This window comes from Pan paniscus, chromosome 7, assembly GCF_029289425.2.
Source record: "Pan paniscus chromosome 7, NHGRI_mPanPan1-v2.0_pri, whole genome shotgun sequence".
Lineage (NCBI taxonomy): Eukaryota > Metazoa > Chordata > Mammalia > Primates > Hominidae > Pan > Pan paniscus.
In genome coordinates, this window is record NC_073256.2 from 43,592,540 (window position 1) to 43,615,890 (window position 23,351).

General features: G+C 41.0%; 1 long non-coding RNA gene across 6 annotated transcripts; it reads left to right on the plus strand.

Moving 5' to 3' along the window:
* The first annotated feature begins 3,618 nt into the window (after positions 1 to 3,618).
* On the plus strand, positions 3,619 to 21,754 carry LOC117981366 (uncharacterized). Of its 6 annotated transcripts, none has more exons than XR_008626361.2 (6): positions 3,619 to 4,885; positions 5,734 to 5,892; positions 9,810 to 9,961; positions 10,782 to 11,358; positions 13,404 to 13,528; positions 20,122 to 21,754. It is a non-coding gene; the product is annotated as an uncharacterized LOC117981366 (long non-coding RNA). The 6 variants fall into 6 exon arrangements; XR_004672844.2 differs by lacking the exon at positions 20,122 to 21,754 and having other exon boundaries at positions 10,782 to 10,902; positions 11,208 to 11,358; positions 13,404 to 15,264; XR_004672843.2 differs by lacking the exon at positions 20,122 to 21,754 and having other exon boundaries at positions 13,404 to 15,264.
* Positions 21,755 to 23,351: the final 1,597 nt, after the last annotated feature.

The window sequence follows — 23,351 nt, forward strand, 5'->3', positions numbered from 1 at the left end:
CTGTCACCTGAGACTTGTTTACTCTCGAGGCTTTCTCCCTAATTGTCAATCTTGAAGATTGGTGCAAACCACATACATTCCACTTGAACATAATATACTTCCCAGAGAATCAATAAATATTTAGTTTTCCTATCAATTAAGTTTGGAGGATAAAACAGATGATTTTTTTTTAACTTTTTTTTTAGGTTTGGGGGTACATGTGCAGGTTTGTTACATGGGTAAGTTGCATGTTGCTAGGGGTTGGTGTACAAATGATTTCGTCACACAGATAGGGAGAAAAGTACCCAACAGGTAGTTTTTCAACCCTCAGTCTCCTCCCACTGTACTTGAGGGTGGAGGCCCCAGTGCCTATAGTTCTCCTCTTTGTGTCCATGTGTACTCAATGTTTAGCTCCACTTATAAGCAAGAATATGTGATGTTCGGTTTTCTATGCCTGTGTTAGTATGCTTAGGATTATGGCCTCTAGCTCCATCCGTGTGGCATGATTTTGTTCTTTTTATGGCTACATAATATTCCATGGTGTATATGTACTACATTTTTCTATCTGGTCTACCATTAATGATCAGCTGGGTTAATTCGACATCTTTGCTATTGTGACGGACTGGGATGAACATAAAAGTGCATATTTTGTTTGTTTGTTTGTTTGTTTTTTGTAGAACAATTTATTTTCCTTTCCAGTAATGGGATTGTTGGGTCAAATGGTAGTTCTGTTTTAAGTTCTTTGAGAAATCTCCAGACTGCTTTCCACAGTGGCTGAACTATTTTATATTCCTACCAGCAGTGTATAAGCATTCCCTTTTCTCCACAACCTTGCCAACATCTGCTATTTTTTGACTTTTTAGTAACAGCCATTCTGACTGGTGCAAGATGGTATCTCATTGTGGATTTGATTTGCATTTCTCTGATGATTAGTGATGTTGAGCATTTAAAAAATATGTTTGTTGACTGTTTATATGTCTTCTATTGAGAAGTGTCTGTTCGTGTCCTTGGCCCATTTTTAAATGGAGCCGTTTATTTTTTCCTTGTTAATTTGTGTAAGTTCCTTATAGGTTCTGGATATTAGAGCTTTGCCAGATGCATAGTTTGCAAATATTTTCTTCCATTCTGTAGGTTGTCTGTTTACTCTGTTGATAGCTTCTTTTGCTGTGCAGAAGCTTTTTAGTTTAATTAGGTTCTAGTTGTCTATTTTTGTTTTTCTTGCAATTGTAAAGCAGAGTACCCTTATATGAGTCCAAAAATCTCTGGAAATTCTAGTTTTTATTGACTTTAGGGAACACTGTAAATTATAACCTTAGTGTTCAGATTCAACTGACCACATTCATCAGCCTCATTTGACACAAAATCCTATACTTCAAGAGACAGGACAACATTTCAATTGCTCTCCCAGCATCAATCTTTCTACTTTGAGTGTTTTGGGCCTAAAATAAGAATTTATTTAAATTCTAGCCCATTTAAATTCTAAAGAAACAGGATTTGAAGGTTATTCTATAATTTATTTATATTATACAGTAAAAAATTTATACCCTATTCTGGATCCAAAACTAAAGGTTTTGAGTGGTAAATAAGTATTTATGTTCAAATTTTTTTCCGAGGAAGAAACTAGTTAATATACCACAGCTTCTTATATAGCATCTCATTTCCTCCCAAGGAATCATTTTACTAAAAATGTTTTTCTATAGTGGTATATCAGTGCACCTTATGTTTCATTAAAATGTTTAAACTTCATATCTTATAATACTATTATTCAAACACATTTTAGATTTACTCCTTATCTGCTCTTTTCTTCTTCTTCTTTAATCATGCAATTCTGGCTGGGCACAGTGGTTCATGCCCGTAATCCCAGCCCTTTGGGAGGCCACAGCAAGAAGTTCACTTAGTTCAAGACCAGCCTATGCAACAAAACAAGACCCCTGTCTACAGAAAATACAAAATTTAGCCAGGCATGGTGGCATACACCTGTAGTCCCAGGTACTCGGGAGGCTGAGGCAAGAAGATTGCTTGAGCCCAGAAGTTTGAGGCTTTGGTGAGCTATGGTTGTGCCACTGCACTCCAGCATGGGCAACAGAGCAAGATCCTATCTCAAAAAATAAAATAAAATAAACAAAAACAAACAAGCAAAAACTACCACCATGCAATTCCAGTGGGTTACCTCAGGGTCACTAATTCTTTCTCAAATTTTATCTTCAGGTCATCTTTTCATGGGTACACCAAAGCAAAAAGTCTTTTTTCCCATCCAGCTTCCCAAATCATTTGTATTTGATTAAAAATACCTTTTAAGGCTGGGCACAGCGGCTTACACCTGTAGTCCCAGTGATTTGGGAGGCCAATGCAGGAGGATCACTTGAGCTCAGGGGTTAGAGGATTCAGTGAGATCTGATAGAACCATTGCACCCCAGCCTGGGTGACAGAGTGAGACCTTGTCTCTAAAAAAGTATAATATAACATAATATAATATAAATAGATAAATAAATAAACTAAAAATATCTTTTAAGCCCTCTTTCTCCCCTAGATTCAATGGAAATCTTTGCCTCTTCCAGTTCAATCTGGACATCAAGTTCCTGATACCTTCTCTTGATCCTCAAAATGATAAATTTTTTTTCTTTTTTATGAGTTCCACCACCCATCACCTGCCACAGAGTCCTCGAATAAGAAAGTCAACTATTGTATAAAATAGAAAACACTGGGTCAGAAATGAAAGGACCCAACTTCCAATCTACCATCTGTCATTTGCAAGCTGTTAGAAGTTTCACAAATTACACAGTCTCTCTGAGCCAGAACTTCCTTATGTATAAAAGAGGGGTAAACATTCTTCCTTGCAGGTTTTTTACACCTGGAAAAAATCCTACATGAGGTATAAAAGCACCCACTATAGTTCTGGGAACACAGCAAAGGGTCAGAAAGTTGACTGACATTGAACGTAAGCACAATTGCATTTAGGACTCACGTGTCTGCGGCAATAACTTTCTAACAGATAGGACTTATTTCCTTTTTAATAGCTCCTGCACTACAATACCAGATTAATCAGCTAAAAGCATCATTGTCATCATGCCACCCTTGGCTTAAGGACATATGTGAGAAAAGCATAAGAATCCTCACTCTGCCATTCAGGGTCCTCTGTGACCTCAAGACAGCACAGAATTTCACCTCCAACCTGGCTAGTCTTCTCACCACCCCTGGTTTTCCCTACCCTGATCCTTCCCATCTTCTTGCCCTTTACCCTCATTTGTTGTTGAAAATCCTTTCCTCTCCAAGCCTTCCTCATTCTCCTATCTTGTTCATAAGCCTTTGCAGCTAATTTTATCCAAATGTCTCTATAATCTCTTATCCTCCAAGAGCCCCACGTGCACACAGAACACACATATATTCTGTAGTGTATATTGATACACTTGGTACATATATTTGGTACTGTATATTTTGTACACACACATTAATCAATTAAATATATTCAATTTATTAATGAAAATATAATATGCCATGTGTACCTCTTTGTTCATTTGTTGGGGGTGAAAACTGTATCACCCCCAAAAAAGTTATGAGCTACCTGAAGGCAAGAGCTATGCCACTGTCTAGCACAGGCTAATTAAAACACACTTTCTAAAATATACATATGCCCCCATCACCTACTAGACTTTTTCTTTTTTTTTGAGACAGAGTCTCATTCTGTCACCCAGGCTGGAATGCAGTGGCAAAATCATGGTGTGCTGCGGCCTCAACCTCCTGGGCTCAGCAGTTATCCCACCTCAGCCTCTCAAGTAGCTGGGATCACAAGTGTACACCACCACACCCAGTTAATTTTTAAAATTTTTTATATTGCCCATGCTGGTCTTGAACTCCTGGCTTCAAGCAACCCTCCTGCCTCAGCCTCTCAAAGTATTTGGATTACAGGCATGAACCAGCACACCCAGCCTACTATGCTTTTTGAGAACCAATCTCTTCCTTTATTCAGCAATCACAATACCTTTTTGTGCTTCTATCACATACACTCCCTAACCTCTAAGAGTTCATAGCCTGAGAAAAGCAGGTAATTAGAGTAAATGGAGGTGCACTAGTACTGAATGCCTAATAGTAGAAATAACAACCCTTCTACTGGTAACTCTCATTTATTGAGTGGCTACTACACGCCAGGCACTGTAGCACCTGTAACTGTGACAGAAACTTGAGTGCAGGTTATTTCATTTCATCCTCTAAAAACAAAAAACAAAAAACTATCAACTGCTAGACTGGGTGTGATCCTCATTTTATGCAAGCTCAGAGCAGTAAAGGGAACTGTCCAAGGTCATGGGGCTGGTAAGAAGCTGAACTGGAACCTGACACCACGCCTGCCTGCACCTAAAAGGTTTTCACCACTCTGCAGAACGTTATATTCATACCCAGGCACACTTTTCTCTTTCTTCAAGGGGCGTATGTGCCGTCCCTCTGCCTTCTGGATGCATCTTCCCCTGCCTAGGTGGCTCTTTCTCGTTCTTTCCTAAGACCTTTCTTCCCCTGAGAGCAGGGGCCTGCTATCTCCTCTCCAGATCTGTCACAGGCCAGCCTCCTGCACTTGCTGCAAGCTGATGCCCAGCCATCTCTGCCTCTCCTCTCTGCTGATGCTCCTGACGCAGACAACTGCAGTGACTACGCCCTTCCTCAGCCCCCACACTCCTCAAAAAGTGCTTTTCTGGGTTTCCACGACTGCCTCCCTTCCTCCCCAAAATGATTCTCCATCCGAGGAATATTTAAAACCGCTGCTGTCCGTCCTAACGTGCCAGGGCTGAGATTGCTGCTGGAACTTCCCAGGGCTGCTGCAGTAACCCCGCCCCACTCCTGGGAAGAAGATTCTAGGCGAGTGACCGCTTCCACCCTCTTTATGGCCCTGGTCTGGGGTCAGAAAGGAAGAGGACTGGTATGCATTGAATTCTTCTTGGGTGCCTGGCAACTTCTAGCACATGTGTGCATGTTGTTTCATTTAAGTCCTCACAATAATTTGGCCAGAGGAGTATTATTACCCTTGTTTTTGCATGAGAGGGAACTGGGCTCAGAGAAATTAGGGGACTGGCTAAACTCACACAGCAGGGCAGGGGATCAGAAGCCCAGTGCACCTGCCCTGTCTCATAGCATCTTTTTATTGGGGCATGCTGTGGTTATATATTGAGCCCAACTGGCAAAACTATGCAGTAGGTGAAGTGAAAGTTGAACTCAGCATCCTTCACCTCTCCCTTGTGTGAGCCTCTCTGGCCTCTCTTCTATCAAATCACCCCATGCTGGGCACTGTGCAAGCACTTTATGCTTATTATCTCATTTGGTTCCCCAAACAGTGCTGCCAGCATATGTGTTATCCTTAACTCCATTTTACAGATGAGTTAACTGAGGCATCCAGGGGCTTCGTGCATGCCCAGGCCACACAGTGAATACATGCAGAGCTACACTCTTATTCTCGGTAACTGTACTTAAAAAAAAAAAAAAAATCAGCATTCCTCTCCCAGGCACTCAGTGACAAGGGTCCCCTGAGGTGATCTATAATCTCTAATCTTCCAGCTTCTTGGCACTGTAAAGGAATTGAAAACTAACATAGCCAAGTCAAGAATGCTTTTTGTCCTTCCCTTTTTCTCTCCTAAATTCAACTTTTTTCTTTCTTCTTCTCAATTTTGAAGCCCTCCTTACTAAAGTCAGGGGCAAGGGGTGCTGCAGAAAGTCTACATTTATGCTCACTAACTGGGGAGGAAACACTGAAGTATTTATTTTTGCTTTCAGAGGAAAATGTAGGTAAAGGCTGTCCTTGCATTGTGAATGTCCAGCCCAGGGGAATACTTGGCACATGGTAAATGCTCGAATATATTGTATGAATGAATGAAGATAATGAATGAATGAATGAATGAATGAAGATAAAAAGGGAATAGGATCCAGTTCCTGGTAAGTACATGAATAAAAAATTAAAAATAATAATTAAAAAGGGAATAGAAAAAAATCAGTACTCTCATAGCAAACAAATCAGACTTCGATGGTAATATCTGAGGACAGCAGGAGGATTCATTTGCATACATTATTTACCTCCATCTGGAATATCCACTCTTGAACTTGCCTGCAGAAAGGCCTTCTACTCTTCGGGAAACATCTCAAATGCTAACTTTAAAAAAGTCTTCTTCAGTTGGACGTAATTTCTCTCCTCCTTGGCATCTCATAGGACTTTAATTTCTCCTGGCATTTACTCTCTTCTACCTCAAAGTCTATTTATTCATATGGAGACAGGATTCCATAGTGTTAAGTAGATTCTAGTTTGCTGCCAGGTTCCCTGAGTTTGAATCCCAATTTGGCACTTGCTAGCTGTGTGACCTTGAGCAAATTACTTAACCTCTCTGTGCTTCATTCACCTTGTCTGCAAAATGGGAATAATACTAATCCTTCTTATATGTGGTTATTATGAGGATTTAATGAGTTAATATACTAATATACAAGTTAATTTCATCCTTAAAACAGGTCTAGCCGCACAGTCAGCACTACATAAATGCTGGCCATTATTGTGGATCTGTCTGGCTGGAAGGCAGTAACAGCATCTTACTCAGTTTAATGTTTCCTTTAGTTCTGGCCACAGGACTCTGGACAGAGGTTTATTGACCATCCTAATTGTATTTGGGCTTTAAGAAAACACATGTCCTTAATCAGAGTGCCTGGAACCTGACCCACTTTGGGTCTGTGACTTCCTAGCCCCTCTTCCAGGAGCTAAGCTCTCTGTTCTTCTCAGAGGGAGCAGCAGGCAGCTCCTCCACCAGGAGGAGCTCAATGCCCTCAAACCCAGACCCTGCAAAGCCTCAAACCCAGACCCTGCAAAGCCTCAAACCCAGACCCTGCAAAGCCTCGCCTCCATGCCACCACCTGTGCCCTCCCTAACCTCCTTCTGCACTAAAGTTTCTGCTGTTTCCCAATATGCCGGGCTCTCTTTCCACTTTTCGCCTTGAATATGTATGCCCTTCCCTCTGTCTTGTTGAATCTCTGTAAGGTTCAACACCTGCCTTTCCCACCTACCCAGTGTCCACAAAAGCATATATGCTTAGACTCCGCATGTAACACCAGCTGCTGTCCTGCTTGGCTCCTTGCTTCTTGTAAAGATTCCACATCAGTAAATGTAGACCTGCTTCTATCAAATTCCACTGCATAAATAGACTGTCTTTATTTAACTACTGAGAGATAGAAAAACGGTTTCCAGGCTTTTGTGTCTTTTACAATAGAAGTACCCCCAGGAAGAATAACTCCTTAAGTTCCTGCTGCTTTACTGTGAACAGGTTTACCAGATGCTCTGAATGCAGACAGCAGGTAGGTTGAGCTTAGGGCAGCCTGAGAGGAAGAGCCCTGTGAGGATAAAGAGGCCTGCCCAAGCCTCTCTTAGGATGCAGGTTGTGCAAAAACGCAGGATCTCACTACCCCTTTTACAGATAACTTCACTGGGACCCAGTGGTCTCTGGCGCAGGGAATACAGTCCTTGGTAGAGATTCTCAGAAAGTTTAAAATGAGCTCGAATACGCAGGTGGAAAGCTGAAAGGCATTTCCCCCTGGAAATACAACTGAGTTTTCAGCAGTCACAAATCTAAGAATTCCAAGAAGAAATGTAACCTAAAAATACCATCTTTCTGCCCTATACACTTTACAGCCCTGGAGGTTGGGATCCTCCTGAGATCTGAGGGTACCCCTTACTGAAAACCAGCCCTTTTTCCCATGGTGACAGAGCTTCCCCAGGCACAGCCAAAGATGGAGTTTGGCTGGAGGGAATTCAGCACTGCGACTTTAACAGGGCGTGCCAGTCCACTGCTGCAGTCTCTACTGCAGTGAGCTCTGGGCGGCAGCAGTCCCAGGCTGGGCGGAGGCTGTCCAGTGCCTGGGCTGAAACCAGTGCCCTGAGGTGCCACCCCGACAGAGACCAACCACCAGGGCCACCCGTGAGCTACTTGGCTTCAGTGATGATACCATGAGCTCCTGGTATCTACAGATTAATACACAAGAGAGAAACAGCACAAACTGCTTTTTTAAAACAAGGCTCCCAACAGACGTTCAATAATTCATTAGAGACAAAGCACTTAATGCGGAACAAGTAATTTCTAAAGCTTAGGTCAGAGATGCTTTCAGTTACACACAACAATGGGCTTTTACAGAATTTTCAGGCTTAAGCCCTGAATGCAGATGGGTTGTCTTTTTTTGTTTGTTTTTCACTTTTTGCATTTTTCACACTTTGGGAAAATTTTTCTGCTCTAATTGTGCTGTTTGCGAGGGTTTATTTAACCTTGTTATAGCAAAAACTTCACTCATTTAAGGACTGTGACTCATCAAGAACATGAGACCACATGAGCCTGTTAGAAACAAGTTTTCGTTCATGGTCATGGCCGCGTCAGTGACACTCCTAGCAGAGTTTGTGTGCAGTTGGAGCGTTTGCCTGCATCCTCCCTTGATTAGACTTCCTCAAGTTCTTTATATAAGATTTTCCCCCTTTTTCAAGAGCCTGCAGTTACATAAAGATATATAGAACACAGCACCAATTAAGTGTCTTCCCTCTCCTCTTAAACTTCCCACCTTCCAGATCTTACTAACAAAGATGACAAACCCAATTAGGTGGTTTAAAATAGCAAGTCTCTGTGATAGCCCCATGGAGGCAGCTATATATTACTTTACAGCATCTTACACCCCTAGCGAAAGGTACAAAAAAGGAAACAAAGATATTAATATGTTCCTGCTCCTGTTGGATCGTAATTTGGCTTGTTGAGCTAAATCGGATAGAAGAGCTGAATGTTCCAGCCCATTGCAGGCTGCTCAATATATATTTCCCTCCCACTTATTTCTTTATGGGGGAAGCAAAGCACTAGGCAGAAAGGGAAAAAAGGTGAGGGTTCCATAAACTTTTGCTTTATTGGAGAATTTGTCCTCATAGGATTCATTCTATAAGTGGCTAGTTACAGTGCCCTTAGAATAAGAGTCAAAAGAGTGAGGGGACTTTGTGCTCACTTTGGCAGCACATATACTAAAAAAAAAGAGTGAGGGGACTTAATATGCTTGCACATACATACAGTATTTGCACAGATGTAGTCAATGCCTTTTTTTTCCAACTTAAATTTTCTCTTTGGAGGCTCCTGCCACCTAATGGTCAAATTGCATCACTGCAAAGCACCAAGCGCAGGCCTTGCACAACCTGGTAGGCTTCTTTCCTGGGCCAAAATTGCTCAAAGACATACAAATATCTTCCTACACAAAGTTCACATGCCCAAGTGGTAGAAGGGTTAGTTTGAGTGTGACCTTCCAAGTCTGTTGAGAAGAGCTTATTGCGTTCTTGTCATCAGGAAAACTAGATTTGGGTTTTGTCTTTGCCCTTAGCCTGACGTTGAGAAGCTTAACCATTCTGGGTTCACATACCTAATGTAGAGGTTGAGCAAATCAAGATAATGTCTTATTTCCTTCCAAACTGTGTTGAAAAGAAAATATTGGTGGACTCAGGTAGGTTGCTGTATATTACTTTACTCCCTATTACACCTTGAGAGAACCATGCAAGAAAGGAAACATATATTATATCTTTTTAATGAATACCATAATATCTTAAAGACACAAGTTGAAAGCTTACTAAGATAGTGGTCTATTTGAACTTAGAGTCAGTTTAGACCATCATAATACAGCTTATTGCGCACAACTTCATTGGATCAATATAATGATTAATATAGCATATATTTAAAAAATATATTTATGCTACGTATAAATTGTGGCAATAAAAGTGACAAATACCAAAAGTAAAAATCTTCCAGTGTATTGTCTATTGTCTTTGGAGCTAAGGTTGTTTTGTTTGTGTTTTTTTATAGTGTCTTCTGAATCTGGAATGTGGCATGACCTTCTTTTCTACCCTGTTCTCCTAAAATTGTCATGGATTTATAGCATGGTGCTGGGCTAGTGGGTAGGAAAGGGGCTGACATCTAAGAGCCCTCTGTATACTGGACACTGTGAGTGTTTTCAGGTATGCCTTCTCCTTTTGCCTCCCAGTACCCTGATAAGAAAGGATTTGTCTTTGTTTTTACATAGGAGGAAATGGAGACACAGTCATCAGGTGACTCAACCAGTTAATACGGTGAATAGGGAAAGAGCTGGGATTTGAACTACAGATAGGGTAGAATGTCCTTATGGGATTTTAACTGTTGTACCATGGTCAGACTCAACAGCAGGTAGTATTTAATATCAGAAGTTAAAAAGGACCTGGCACATAAATGCTCAAATATTACAACTCAGCTCCCCAAGGTGCATGTATAAGAATTGCGCGTGCCTAGTCATACTCACTCGGCTAAGCTAGGAGAAGGCAGTGGTCACCAGGGATTGACCAGTATCTGCCTCTGAACCTGATTAGAGTTGACCCCAGCTCTGACGTTAGGATGGTAAACACTGTAGACATAAGTTAGGAGGTGACTGGGGCTTCACCAGTCCTTGAAGACACTGTGACACCCAGAACAGTCACAGCAAGTGGGGACAGACACTTTGTTTCAAATATTCAGAGACATCTCAGGAGGTAAGTGTGGTCATTGGTCTGTAGCCAGAGGAGGTCAGCTAAAGCGCCTCCCCCAGCCCTCAGATAGCATATTCAATAACACCACTTGACTTTATCCTGATCAAAACAGACAGCCAAGCCCACAGGGAAGACAGCAAACCTTAACTCAAGGACACAAAACGACCCAGCAAGGGCGACATGAATGCAGTGGCCCTAGCATTTGTAGTGGCTCTGTCTGGGGGGACATGGGAGAGGCAGTCTGCCTCCATCATCACTAGCATTTTATTTTAAAATGCAGTGTGGGTGAATGAAATTGAAATCTACTTGCCACCAGACAGGATGACACTGTTGCAGAGCATGAATCAGGTTATCTGAAGGTTGTGATGGATTAGGAAAGGCTCTCTCCTGCTGACAACAGGGTAAGTTCCTGCCAATTCTGCAGTGATCAGAGGAGACAGTCAGAGCATTTTTTTTTTTTTTTTTGGTCTTTTCTTCTCTCTTTTCTTTTCTGAGCATGGAGGAGGGAATGAGCAGAGGCAAAGGCAGGCCTTCAAATTCAGTAATCCTTGGCTGTTGCTGGCAGAGTCATTTCCCCACTTCTTTCTTTGCCCTTGCTTCCTCCTGCTGTGGGGTGGGGGCGTGGGGGACAGAAACCGGCCCCCATCTCAGCAGCTGCCCCTGAATAACTGAGGAAGGGGGTGCTCTATTCTATCTCCATTTCCAGGGATGCCCCAGCTCAAGCTGCTGCTCCAATAGCACAGTCCTACACTACAGGTTTTGATCCAGGCCAAAAGGGGTATGATTGATTCTGCAGTGCTCAGATTCTGGATGCAGTATGAGGGGACATCGTTCCTCTGCAGATGTTACGGCTGCTGGTAAGAACCTCCACTATGTCAGGGTGTCAGCCTGGTAGACCCCAGGAAACAGATTTCAATATGAGTGGATCCTGGCTTCAAAATAAAGGAATAGTGAGACCCTCCCAGCCCACGCCCTTCCTCCATGTGCCTAAGAATAGCTGATAAGCCTTCCCCAGGAGACCAACCTTTGAACCCATACTAAAGTGGAGGCTTCAAGCTATGATGAAATTCTTAACCTTTGTTTTTTTTTCCTCTTTTTTCTGTCGTTTAAAGAAGCCTATGAACCCCATCTCAAAATAATGTTCTAAATTCCATAAAAGAAAATAATAGGAAGTAAATTGTATTGCAAGGTCCTTCTAAGAATCTTTGGTTTAAAATATAATTATTATCTAATAACTTCAGAAATAAATTCTGTCTCCCCAGTAAGATTATAATACATTTTTAGTTCAGCTAAACCTCCCCTCACCTCTTTTTTTCCTTAAAACTCCCCTTTCAAAGAGTCCTTCCAGACCTCTCCCTCAAGTACAGTGCCTAACGTAGTTTTTGAGTTCATTAAAGGCATATTTCTCTTTAATGAGTTATAAATTATGGGTTAAAAAAAGGTAAATTAAAATACCTCAGTTTCTCATTGTTCCTTACTCATCCTCTGCTGATGGGGAAAATAAAATTCCAGCCCCTTAATTAAATCAGTGAATGTGAATTTAAAAAAAATCAACATGTTTTTATCATTTAGAAATTTGCACTAAGTAATGAGGTTACTCCTGGTTACTTGTTAGGATTTTTTCAGCCAATGCTCTCTGAGCTCATAGGCTCTGTCCTGAGACCATCTGTAGAATTACCTAAGGTTATTCTGTGCTCAACATTGGAAGAGCTCACATGCTGAAAAGGACAGAAGCTTGTTGGTGGGGTCACTGCTTACCCCTTACCCTAGCAGAAGGCACAGTATGGGGTCCACCCACAAACACATAGATGTAAGTTGGCCTTTTGAAGGCATTCAGTGATTTACTGCTTGGTCAGGCCAATCATGAGAGAAGTGTCTTCTACTGAAGGGTTCGCCTGGTGAAAAACCTCAGCAATTGTTTATTAAATTAGAAGACATTCAAATTATTTATTGAGCTTGGAAACAGCTATGACAGGTAGAGCGACTCCTAGGTGTCAGGCTTTCTTCTAGGTGTTTGTATTGTTTCAGGTAATTTTCATCACAACTCTGTGAGTAGTTACTGTTATTCCCATTTTCCAGGAGAAGTAAGGTTCAGAAGTCAGATTGGGAGAATATTGATTTTTCATTCCCCAGTCTGCTTAGGTCCAAAGCCCACACACTTCCTTCCTCCCTCCTGACCCTCCACCAATGTCACACAGACAATAAAGAGATCAGCTGTGCAATGCAAGGGGTTGGAGGAGCTTAAAGGGAGTCCCTGCAACCTCTGCACTCAGCAGAGCATCCTTGTACACGATAAGTACTCAATTGAATGTGTTATTTATTATTATTATTATTAGGTTTATTTTTCTTCTGTGTTTGAGGAGGTAAAACTGAAAAGGCAGTTTGAGTTCCTTTTATAGGACTGGGAAAGTCTTTTGGAATGCCCAGCTGAGCCACAGATTTTATTCTGAAGTTTATAATAAGTCATTAGCTGTCTTTTATAGGGAATGACATTAAAAAAGATTAGCCTGGGTGCCACAAGGATGGAATGAGAAGGCAGATATTACAGACAGCCAGAATCAATTCTATAAGAGTTTTGACTTCAGGGCTTCTGCAAATCTCCTGATACACTCAAAATGTAATTGTATCTATGCACAATTACATTTTTCTGGGGAAAAAAGGATTCATAAATTTTAATAAAACCTCAAAGGAGTCTATATGCACAATAAAGTTTATGGATCACAAGATAAAAGCCCAGACGTAGCTGACAGTGGTGGGAATACAAAGGCAGGGATCAATTAAAAGGTTTCTGGGTAAATTAACAGGATTTAGTGACTGATTACTTGTAGGCAACAAAGGGAAGAAATGAACCAAAAATAATAAAAATATTTCAAATTTGACTGTCTCATATTGTTATCGGCAGAAATGAGGAAGAAGGAAAGGAAAGGAAGAAAAGAAGAAAGAAAGAAAGAAAAGTCAGGAACGTGTTGAGGTTGTAACGACAAGGAAATATTCAAGAGGAAGCCTTTCAGAACCTTCATACACTTGGTGAGAATGTATATTCGTACGACCACTATGGAGAACACTTTGGAGCTTCTTCAAAAAACTAAAAATAGAGCTACCATATGGGGCGATCCAGCAATTCCCCCACTGGGTAGAGACCTGAAAGAAAGGAAATCAGTAGGACAAAGAGATAGCTGCACTCCTGTGTTTGCTGCAGCACTGTTCACTATAGCCAAGATTTGGAAGCAACATAAGTGTTTACCAATAGATGAATGCATATAGAAAATGTGGTACAAATACACAATGGAGTATTATTCAGCCATAAAAAAGAATGAGATCCTGTCATTTGCAACAACATGGATGGAGCTGGGGATCATTAAGCTAAGTGAAATAAGCAAGGCAAAGAAAGACAAGCATCACATGTTCTCACTTATTTGTGGGATACAAAAATCAAAACAATTGAATTCATGAACATAAAGAGTAGAAGGATGGTTACCAGAGGCTTGGAAGAGTAGTAGGGGGTGAGGGTGAGGTGGGGATGGTTAATGTTAATGGGTACAGAAAAAAAATAGAATGAATAAGACTTACTATGTGATAGCACGACAGGTTGACTATAGTAATAACTTAATTGCACATTTTAAAATAACTAAAAGAATATAATTGGATTTTTTGCAACACAAAGGACAAATGCTTGAGGGGGTGTAATTCTCATTCTCCATATGTAATTATTACACATTGCATGCCTGCATCAAAGCATTTCACTTACCCAGTAAATATATACATCTACTATGTATCCACAAAATTAAAAATAAAAATTTTTTTAAAGAATCTTCAAAAATAATGGCAACGACATAATCAAAATACTTCATAAATAATTTAATATTGATTACATGTGGAAATACCATTTTTTATATATTTAGTTAAATAAAAAAACATTCCAACTTCAAAAAAAAAAAAGAAATCTTTCATTGTAGGGAAAAGTAGAAACAAATCCTGAGGAAGACATAATTTTATTGTCATCTCTGTGGAGATGTTCACTGAGAGTCTTGAAAATGAGATGCCTTCTGGGTAGAAAGAGACCAGAAGGGTGTATGATCCCAAGGGCTAAGAGAGTTTTGAGATAAAAAGAAATAATCAGGCTGGGCACAGTGGCTCACGACTGTAATCCCAGCACTTTGGAAGGCTGAGGCAGGCAGATCACAAGGTCAGGAGTTCGAGACAAGCCTGACCAACATGGTGAAATCCCATCTCTACTAAAATTACAAAAATTAGCTGGGTTTGGTAGTGCCCGCCTGTAATCCCAGCTACTCAGAAGGCTAAGGCAGGAGAATCATGTGAACCCGGGAGGCGGAGGTTGCAGTGAGCTGAGATCACACCACTGCACTCCAGCCTGGGTGACACAGCAAGACTCTGTCTCAAAAAAAAAGAGTAAGCAGATGCTTTTAAGAGATCAAGGAGATTGCTGGCTTTGTGAAACCACCACCTAGACAACTTGTTGATGAGACAAAGGCAAGTTCACTGGTGAGGGAGAGCACTAGTTTGATAGAGCCTACATAGCATCTCAGAGGGATGGGGCAACGTCAGAATATATATGAGATTTGGCAGTTTGGTTTAAGATGAGTCTTTGTTTGTTTGTTTGTTTGAGATGCAGTCTCACTCACTCTGCCACCCAGGCTGGATGCAGTCACACGATCACTGCTCACTGCAACCTCCACCTCCCAGGGTCAAGCAATTCTCCTGCCTTAGCCTCCCAGGTAGCTGGGATCATGGGCAAGCACCACCACGCCCGGCTAATTTTTCTATTTTTTGTAGTGATAGGGTTTCACCTTGTTGTTCAGGTTGCTCTAGAACTACTGACCTCAAGTAATCCACTCACCTCGGCCTCTCAAAGTGCTGGAAGTACAGGCATGAGCCACTGTGCCTGGCCAAGGTGGGTATTTTCATGCAGGGTATTTTTAGGACAGTAGTTACTATGTAATCATTAGGATTAGTGGACATCATAAGAAGAGGGTTTTCAGGTGAAGCTTTTTAAGAGACTTGTACAGTAAGCAGATATCTGATGCTATCTATTAAAAGATGGAACAGTCTGATGTTCATTTAAATGAGCTTTTCAGGAAGTTCCTGAAATGAATAATAAAGTTATTAGCAATTTTCTTCTTATTGGGCAAGAGTTTCCAGTAGAGGGGAGAAAAATCTTTTCCCTCTATCCTCTTATATTCCATTTCTGAGGCCTGCTAATTAAACTGATAAAAGAAAAGACAAGTTAACAGGAGAAAAGGCATACTTTTTTGTTGTTGTTGTTAATATTTTAATCTTTATATGCAAAAAGACCTTCACAGAAAAGAAGTGAAGGCCCAAAAAGGTGGTTATAGCTGGAGGGTTATATACCATTTTAACAAAGGGTAATAAATTGTGGTGAAATGATAAAATGAAGGAAAAGAGGTTTGGGCTTCCAGGAATAGTAAATGGTAGGAAGGAGGAGCAGACTAATGAAAAATAAGGGCAATTTTAATAAGGTTTGTATGTACAGACCCTTGTTGGTACCAAGTTTCTGTCTCCAGGGATAATGGTTGTTTTTCTTCCTCTTGCATGTGAGAGTGGAGGGGGAAGAACTTCACAAAGGGAAATTTATCCCCTACTTCTAGAAAGATAGGGGAGGACAGAGAGCGAGTTCCTTGTGTGCTTACTACTTAATTGACTTCAGCTCAAAACAATCTTTATGCCCAAGTGTCATAGTTTGGGATGTTATATTCTGATCTACTTCACTGAAATAGTAAGGCACATCAGTGAAGACAGCATGAGAATAAAGTCATGTTAGCGAAGATGGCCAAATAATACAGTGATGTTTACATAGGCAACAAGCTGTTGATGTGGATGGTTTTGAGTCTCAGAAGTAACAAATTGCCAGCAAAGCTAGTTAGTGGGAAGCTGTTGATGCTCTTTGAAGCTACAGGGATTTGAATTGCTCAAGAATTCACCCAAATTCCTTGTCTCCCTTCACGGCTGCCATACTGTCACTCCTCAACCACTGAGGTCTGCCCAGATGTAGTCCAATCTAGTCCTACAGCCAGCAGCGTGCTCTACCATCTAACCTCAGTCCCACACAGAATGGTGCCACCAGATTGTTTTCAGCTCTTCCATCATCAAGGTCCTAATGTGCCTATTATTTGAACACATTTGCAGTGCTAACTTCAAAACACTCCATTTGAGAATCAAAAGAACAAAATTTTTTCCAGCCTGCTGCAATTCTTCTCAGGCCAAACATTCACCCCCACCAAAAAAAAAAAAAGTAGAAAAGAGGATTTTAAGTCACTACCAAGAGTAAGGAAGAGAAACTCTTCGCTTCCCATATTTGGAATACTTGTACGGCTCTGAGGCTTGCGGCAAGGGGGGCAGCTTAGCACTTTCCTTCTCCCCCCAGCCTTCGCCTTTCCTTCTCTCTGTCTGCCCACTACTGGTAATTGTAGCAGGAAGCAGCCTGCTCCCAGACAATTTCCTGAAAATAGAACAAGAGGAGCAAAGGATTTATTCCCTGAAACAAGGAATCTCAGGAATCTTCATGCATCTTCATTATTATTAGATATCTGCGTTCCCTCCCAGAGAGAAACAGAATGTTCCCACCCTGAGGTTGAGCAAATATACCACACCATCTGTGATTACAGGAATATTTTTTTCTCAGAGGAATTTTTTTCCTTTGAGAATTTTTGTCTGCAGGACACAAGCCCTGCCTTGTTAAAGCTTATTGCAGACATAAAGCCCTTACTGCTGTGTGTGGCACTCACCTTTCACAGTGAAGGTCAAGGCAACAATTCAGATATGCACATCTCCATTATGTCAGCTTCCTGATCTTACTCTTAAGGGTGTCTTGAATGTCTGCGTTAAAAGATTTTATTCTCTGAACCAGTTCCTGCCTTGAAAATGGCTGAGATGATGGAGAATTGTACCATGAGTCAGCTAAAAAGAATGCAGAGAAGTCAGAGGTTCTGCCGTGGGTTTGGATGCCTCTAATGCATGATCTTAGAGCTGAAAAAATAAAGACAAGCTATTCTCTGAGGGTGGCATCCACATAGTGTTAATATTCACAATGATTACAACTCGCTGTGTCACTTTACATGTATGGCACATATGAATTGCAGTCCATAACATCAGTGTGCAGGAAATATCACATTTTCCCCTAAACCAAAAACAGTCTGATGTGATCTGCCATCCATTAGGTCACCGGAAAATTTTATTTCAATTATGACATGGGTTCCCACTTTACAGTCCATTGTTTGAGAAGGTCCCAAGAGGCTGTAAACAGTACAGGACATTTAGGAAAATGCCCTCGATGTTTTAGATCACACAGGTCACTTCTGACTTGTTTTTTGTCCACAATTGTAGACAGATGAAAGACTGAATCCAGCTGTCCAGTTGGGTAAACTACTTAATCTCCATAAATCTCAATTTTCTTTTCCACAAAATAATTGTGCCTACCTTGTAGTGAGGATGAAAGGAGAGAAGAAAAGGGAAGTACATAGTGGAGTTGCTCAGAGTCTCTTCTTTCCACACTTCCCCTCATAAACCTTCTGCCTCTAGCCATGCTCCACTTATCTTTCCCTACTTGGTTGCCAGTACTCTTTCTACTGAGGGTGCACAAAAGACAGTTTGGGGTTTGTTTTTTTGTTTTGTTTTGTTTTTGAGACAGGGTCTCGCCCTCTTGCTCAGGCTGGAGTACAGTGGCATGATCATGGCTCACTGCAACCTTGACCTCCTGGGCTCAAGCAATCCTCCCACCTCAGCTGCCTGAGTAGCTAGTACTACAGGCTCGTGCCACCACACCTGGCTAATTTTGCCTTTATTTATTTATTTATTTGTAGAGATGGGGGTCTCACTATGTTGTCCAGCCTAGTCTCAAACTCCTGGACTCAAACGATCCTCCCACCTCAGCCTCCCCAAGTGCTGGGATTACAGGCATGAGCCACCATGCCCAATCAAGACAATTATTAAGGCTTAACTTTGGCCTCAAAAAATTCTGCCGTCATTTTCCCTCCTAATCCAAATATTGGAACTCCACACATCTGTAGCAAATACTGCTATCCAAATACTGGAACTCCACACATCTGTAGTGATGCTGTGAATAACGACAAAGAAAAATTGCCTTAAAAGCATGGGATGCCTGGGGACTAAAGAAGACTAGGAGGTGTAAGTGACTATGGAGAAGAATCTGTGATTGTTTCTGTCTCCAGGTGATATATCACATGGACTTCCCTCATCTAGAAAATGTGGGTCTTCTGCTGGGGCAGACATTTCAGTAAATCACGAAGGCACCATCAGCAGACACAAGCAAGTTATGTAGACAAAGGGCTTATTTATCTTTATCAAAGCTGGTTACCGTGTTTTCTTTTCTGACACTGTAAGCAGGTTCTTTGACACAAGTGATTTTGCAAACCTAGGAAACAATGAAAATGACAAATGAGATGCACCAAAACAGAAGCTGGGGGTGTGAAGGGAAGCCCTTTCCGTTTCACATCACAACTGTATACACTTCATCTTCTCTTGCACCTAACTCTTCCTCTTTTCTCTACAAGGAAATTAATTTTTTGGCAGAGTGCTACAAAAATTTTTCCCGTGGAGATTATTAGAAATCTGTCATGCACTGGGCGAAAACTGACTACCTGGATGCCTGCAACTATTAAATCAGCAGCATTTAATTTCACACTGTTATACTGTTTGCTCATTGCTACATGTGCTCTTTTAATTAGTCTTAAAGGATCGTGTTTCTTGCAGCTATAAAGTCATATCTGTAGCAACACTCCATAACAGTAGGTGTTCAGCACTTTTTGATTAAGTCCCACATTGGTAAAATTGCATATGGAAAGGGGAGCCCTATGTAGCACATCTGTGCAAAACCAACAAACAAAAAATCCCATAAAGGCAGGGCAGGAACTCCAGTCTATAGTCTGTTTAATAGCAGGGACTTTGTCTTCTGTGATCGCCACAGAATCTGGCACAAAGCTGGGTATACAGTAGGTTTTCAATAAATGCTTGCTGAATTGAACCTCCTTCTACCACAGGTGGCATGGAGACAGAAATGACAATTCAGGTTTGTCATGCCTCCTGGACATTCTGTATTTCTTTTGAAAATTGGTCTGAGAAAAACAATTCATTTGCTGCAAAAGACAATATGTCAAAATTTCCACTTTGAACTCTAAAGAAAAAAAATTATCAAATAATGTAAATAAATTATTTCAATAAGCATAATAATAGCTTCAGGAAGGTAAATCACAGCTAATGTGTTCATTGTTTACAAGGAAGATAGCAATAAGAAAGCAGTGTAATAATAAACACAAAATAAAAACACCCCATCAGCATCTTAACCAGCAAACCACAGCTGTTCTGAATGCATTCAGCATCCAGGGTTGTCATGTCCTCACATGTTTCTCACTCCTCCTGATTCATATGCCCAGTGATTAGTTAAGATATAAATTCAGTGGTTATAACAAAGTCTCCACAATTTAAAAATGGCTTAGACCAGATTAAGGTTCATTTCTCTTCTATCTAAAACACCATGTAGGCACTTCAGGGTAGATGCGGTGGCTCTACAATCTTGAGGGTCCCACACTACTTCTATCATATTTCTCTGTCATTCTCATCTTCAGGTTTCATCTCCTATCCCAGTATGGCTGCTTTGGCTCCTACCATCACAACTGCATTCCAGCCAACAGAAATAGGAGAGGTGAAGCTTAAAATATGTTGTAACACGAAGGTTTCTCATATTGGTTCCTCCAGAATCCAGTGTTTTTACCTCCTGCAAAGGAGGCTTGAAAGGAAGAATTTTCTGGGCTTTTCTTTGCATTGTTAAAATTTGGGAGTGGTATTATCAAAAGAAAAAGATGAGAATGGATACTGGGGAACAATCAGCAGTCTTTGCCGTACTATGCCTACTGTTTAGTAATCTCCCAGGCTTTTCTGGTGACATAGAGCAGTAATTCTCAAGTTTGTTTAGGAGATAAAATACCCAGGTATCATTAGCTAAACATGAACATGAGATGCTCAATATCAATGTTTAAAACAAACAGAAAGCCTTCTATGGAACACTAGCCCCACAAGATAGAGTGGAGAAAAACTATGGTGCTGAGGTCAAATATGTTGGGAAAATGTAGCTCCATTTTTTCCTGGAGATATGTAAGGTACAATCTCATTTCACAGACTCTGAGGAACAGTTTAATTTTGTTTAAACCAGTATTCCCCAAACTTATTTGACTGAAGAGTTTTTTTAGGTAAGCCCTGAATCCCACAGAATTAGTGTGCTACAAAATACACATTGGAAAAGAGATTTCATTTCATCCTTCAAAGTGGGAAATATAATTGCTAACTACTGTAACCGCCCAATGGGTTCACCTTGCCCGCTGCCTAGGCAGAGCTGATTTATCAAGACAGAAGAAGGGGGAATTGTAGTGGAGAAAGAATAATTCATGCAGAGCCGGCTGTGAGGGAGACTGGAGTTTTATTATTACTGAAATCGAGGATTGGAGGGGGTTTTTTGTTTGTTTTGTTTTGTTTTTTTGAGATGGAGTCTCGCTCTGTCCCCCCGCCTGGAGGGGGATCGGAGTTTTTAAAGATAATTTGGTGGGTAGGGGCTTGGAAAGTGGGGAGTGCTGATTAGTTGGGCTGGAGATGGAATCATAGGGGGTTGAAGTGAGGTTTTCTTGCTGTCTTCTGTTCCTGGGTGGGATGGCAGAACTGGTTGAGCCAGATTACCTGTCTGGGTGGTGGTGATCCATCCAGTGCAGGGTCTGCAAAATATCCCAAGCACTGATCTTAGGTTTTACAATAGTGATGCTATTCCCAGGAGCAATTTGGGGAGGTTCAGACTCTTGGAGCCAAAGGCTGCAAGACACCTAAACCACAATTTCTAATCTTGTAGTTAATTTGTTAGTCCTGCAAAGGCAGACTGGTCCCCAGGAAAGAAAGGGGTCTTTTCCAGAAAGAGCTGTTATCAATTTTGCTTCAGAGCCAAACCATGAACTGAATTCCTTCCCAAAGTAAGTTCAGCCTATGCCCAGAAATGAACAAGGAGAGCTTAAAGGTTAAGAGCAAGATGGAGTCGGTTAGGTCTGATATCTTTCACTGTCATTATTCCCTCAGTTATAATTTTGCAAAGGCGGTTTCACTGTAAGAAGAAGAAAATCACAACTGTAAGCTCTCGTATTCCAAAATAAAGCAAGCCCCTGGACTAAGAATAATCAGGTGTTTCTGACTCTGTTGTTATATATTATGTGTGTGTGTGTGTGTGTGTGTGTGTGTGTGTGTGTGGTACTTTCACTCATTTTATCCCACAAGGGTAGCAGGTATAAAAGGTTTTAGTAACAGTGTAAGAGAATGACTTGCAAAAACTCTTACTGATTAAATTCTACCAGGAATTGGGAAATTTCCTCATTAATGAGTGAATAAAACACCTGAGCCCATGTCACAAAATAGTTCATAGGAGAGTAGCTTGAAAATCCATAGGCTTTTAAGCCACAATTTCTGCTTTCAAACGCATGTAACCTATTTTGTAAGCCATGACTCACCCACAAGATCAGGCACGTTTGAGGATTCTTTTCCCCTCGAGTGCTGGTTCTTCACACTTGTACGGCTTTCCAATTATTATTGACTCTTGCCTCTCAAAAGAGGTTAAATAAATAATAGCCATTTTGCTGATCCATTAGATAGGGACAGCAATCTCACATAGTAATACACAGGCTGTCCCACATGGCCCCCACTAAGAACTGTAAAGTGTCTGCATGCTCATGTACTAAGACATGGTCTCCTTTTCCCCCTCAATATACCAGCAGTAGCAATAGTTTCAAAATTTGATCACATGGACCCTGGATCACCCATAGTTTTGAAGATCTATTGGCAACTGTTCCTATTAAATGGTTCTTTCCCTATAAATGGTTAATTTAAGTGAAGATTTCCTATTTGCAGAAAACAATTTGGAAGGTAAATGAGTTATGATGAGGTGGATAACCTGAGTCTCAGTCCATTTGTTTCTTCCTTTTGCCTTTCGTTTTTGAGTGATCTGATACATAACTGTGGCTTCAATATTTATCTACACCAATGATGTCAAGTATATTTCTAGCTCAAACTTCCCTTAACACCAGTTTTCAATTTAGACACCAAACAAAACTAGTACCACAGCATACCCAGTTCCCCTAACCACAAACTTGAATGTCATCCAAGACCCTATCTTCTTTTTTAACAAGCATTGTTGATTCTTCCTCCTAAAACTACCAAATACATCCCTTACCTTGAAACTTAACAGACACTCTTCTTCTCTTGTTTGGACTATTACAATAGCTTTTTTTTCTTTTCTTTTTTGAGGCGGAGACTCGCTCTGTCACCAGGCTGGAGTACAGTGGCATAATCTTGGCTCACTACAACCTCCGCCTCCCTGGTTCAAGTGATTCTCCCGCCTCAGCCTCCAAGTATCTGGACTATAGGTGCGCGCCACCACGTCCAGCTAATTTTTGTATTTTTAGTAGAGACAGGGTTTCACCATGTTGGCCAGGATGGTCTCGAACTCCTGACCTCATGATCCATCTACCTTGGCCTCCCAAAGTGCCGGGATTACAGATGTGAGCCACCACACGATCTCTCTGTCTATAATCTTCACCTTTTCCAATTTACACTCCAATTCAACTTACCCTTTCTAACACTTAATTCTTAAATTCCTCCTCTACAACAAAATTTGTAATAGTGGTCAATCTCCTACAGTAGTGATTCTCAAATTTAGAACTGTAATGTCTCTTTATAAGTGAAAAAAAATCCATGTGAATTGGTCTCCTTTTGCTGCTATAACAAATTCCTGCAAACTTGGTGGCTAAAAAGACACAAATGTATGATC